Raw genomic sequence first — 343 nt, 5'->3', positions numbered from 1 at the left:
CACGTCTGTGTGAAAACGCACATAAAATGAATGGATGCGTGTGCTGTCCGTGGAGAACCTGTACAGCACGTCCGTGAAACACTTAAAAAATGTGAATGAGGCCTTACTGAGTTGCAAGAGTTTTTTTGTTCTGTTTTGTTTTTTATCACTACACAATAGAAGAAAAGTTTTCCTGTGGCTTTTTATCTTAGGATCTTGCAGAGGAGTGAACAGATTGATCAATGCTCCGGCTACTAAGCTCAGCGGCTGCAATGGAATGTAAATAGCCCCGGCCTTCCATTCAGCTATGTGTTACTATGGCGACAGGAAAGCTTCCCTCATACAACAAGGCCTAGCCAAATAC

Source organism: Bufo gargarizans, chromosome 9 (genome assembly GCF_014858855.1).
Source record: "Bufo gargarizans isolate SCDJY-AF-19 chromosome 9, ASM1485885v1, whole genome shotgun sequence".
Taxonomy (NCBI): domain Eukaryota; kingdom Metazoa; phylum Chordata; class Amphibia; order Anura; family Bufonidae; genus Bufo; species Bufo gargarizans.
The sequence above is the reverse complement of the archived record's forward strand: the minus strand, read 5'-3'. Positions refer to the sequence as shown.